Here is a 2,508-nt window from a genome sequence, read left to right as displayed (position 1 = left end):
CAGTTTTCAACAGTAAGACAGGTTGTCCTGAGGACAGCTGGCTTCTGGAACTTGTAGACAGGGATAAGAAGCTGAACAGCCCCTCTGGAATTCAGGAGGAAACAGTTTGTGACCTGCTGAGCCACCTGGATCCTCACAAGTCTATGGGACCCAAAGGGATCCATCCAAGGGCGATGAGGGAGCTGGTGGAAGAGCTCACCAAGCCGCTCTCCATCATTTACCAATAATCCTGGCTCACTGGGGAGGCCCCAGATGATTGGAAGTTGGGGAATGTCACACCAATCCACAAAAAGGGCCAAAAGGAACTCCAGGCCTGTCAGCCTGACCTCAGTGCCTGGCAAGGTTCTGGAGCAGATCATCCTGAGTGCAATCACACAGCACCTACAGGATGGACAAGGGACTGGAGCACAAGTGCTGTGAGGGGAGGCTGAGGGAGCTGGGGGTGTTGAGCCTGGAGAGGAGGAGGCTCAGGGGAGACTCAGCACTGTCTGCAACTCCTGGCAGGAGGGGGGAGCCAGGGGGGGGTTGGTCTCTTCTCCCAGGAACCAGCAGTAGGACAAGAGTGTTTGCTCTTCAGCTGTGCCAGGAGAGGTTTGGGTTGGATATCAGGAAGGAATTCTTTCCATGGAGATTGCTCAGCCATTGGAATGGGCTGCCCAGGGAGGGGTGGAGTCACCAACCCTGGAGGTGTTTAAGGACAGGCTGGATGTGGCATCAGTGCCATGGGCTGGGAACCGCAGCGGGGTTGGATCAAGGGTTGGACTGGAGGATCTCAAAGGACTTTTCCAAACCATCTAATTCTGTGATTCTGTGATTTTCCAGGACTTGTTTTAATTCTAAATGGCAGGATTTGTTCCATGTTGAAGGATTTATCCCAGTTTCATATCATAGGCCTTGTTGAAGTTGCATTTTCCAGGGGTAATTGAATTTTTCAGGACTTGTTTCCCTTCTAAATGTCAGGATTTGTTCCATATTGAAGGATTCATCCCTATTTCATATCCCAGTGCTTCTTGCACTTGCATTTTTCAGGACTAGTTGCATTTTTGCACCATTTGTTGCTATTCCAAATTTCAGGATTTATTCCATATGGAAGGATTTATCCCAGTTCAACATCCCAGCACTTGTTGCACTTTCATTTTTCGGGATTATTTGCATTTTTGCACCACCTGTTGCTATTCCAAAAGTCAGTATTTGTTCCATCCTGAAAGACTGACCCCAAATTCACCCCCCAGCACTTGTTGCCGTTGCATTTGCCAGGATTAGTTGCATTTTCCAGGACTCAGAGCTGCTCTAAACTGCAGGATTTGTTCCATACTGAAAGATTTTCCACACTTTCACACCCCAGCACTTGCTGCACTTTCACTTTTCAGGATTCACTGCTTTTTGCACCACTTGTTGCTGTGCTAAACATCGGGATTTGCTCCCTATTGAAAGACTGATCCCGAATTCACCCTCCAGCTCTTGTTGCTGTCGCATTTCCCAGGCACAATCTGCCTTTCCCCCGCTTGCTGCACGACTCCTCGTACCCCACCGGCCTCCCTGCACACCTCAGGGTGTCCCCTCACTGCCCAGAGCCAACATTCCAGGAATTCCCTGCCCTGACTGTGCTTCCCACCCCTCCCAGCTCCGCTCCCAAGGACGCCGTGGCCTTCCACGTGCAGAGCACGCCGGGGGTGAAGCTCTACGTGGTGCACGACTCCCAGAGCATCAAACTGCCCTCCAGCGTGGCCCGCTGGCCCCTGGGCACCCACCCCGAGGTGCTGCTGGCCATAGACACCCTCAGCAAGGACGTGGGGGATGAGAAGGTGGGTGTGGACGCTCCGGCAGCTCGCAGCGTGTGCTGGCGCCGGTGCTGAGCTCCCGCTCCTCGTTGCAGGTCAGGATTTCTTATTTCAGTGAGGCTGGAGGGGTCCCCGTGGGCAGGGCCATGCTGTACCTCACCTGCGTGGGTAAGTGAGGGGGACACCCCCACGCTGCGCCCCTGGGGGGGTTTCCCCTCCGCCCCATCGTCCCTTTTCCCGCAGAGGTCTCCCTGGATGCCGACGTCAGCCGCAGCGGGGCCGTGAGCAGGACACTGCTGGACAAGGTATCAACGGGGAGGGGGGACCCCCGGGATTAGGAGGGGGGGGGATGGTGGGTTGACACTGGGGGGACACCACGTACCCCCCCCGAAAGCTGCTCTGTCGCTGCCCTCTGCGAGTGGACAGAGGAACAAACGTAACCAAGGGTCATAGATCGAGATCAGGACCAGGAGAGATCCCTCACCCACCACCTCCTGGAAACCAGACCCAAACTGGGGACAGGAACTGATTTATTACCGACCAGAGCAGAGCAGGAGAATGAGAAGGGAAATGCACCCTAAAAACACCTTCCCCCACCCCTCCCTCCTTCCCAAGCTCTCCCTCCTCCCTCCAGTGGCACAGGAGATGGGAATGGGGCTGCAGGTGGATCTGATCCCTCCTGGGCTGCAGGTGGATCTGACCCATCCTGCCTCTCCCTGGGCTTCCC

The sequence above is a fragment of the Empidonax traillii genome, unplaced genomic scaffold, assembly GCF_003031625.1.
Source record: "Empidonax traillii isolate 1590-97213 ecotype Southwest subspecies unplaced genomic scaffold, ASM303162v1 scaffold1730:size102414, whole genome shotgun sequence".
Taxonomy (NCBI): Eukaryota; Metazoa; Chordata; class Aves; order Passeriformes; family Tyrannidae; genus Empidonax; species Empidonax traillii.
This window is presented reverse-complemented; position numbering follows the sequence as displayed.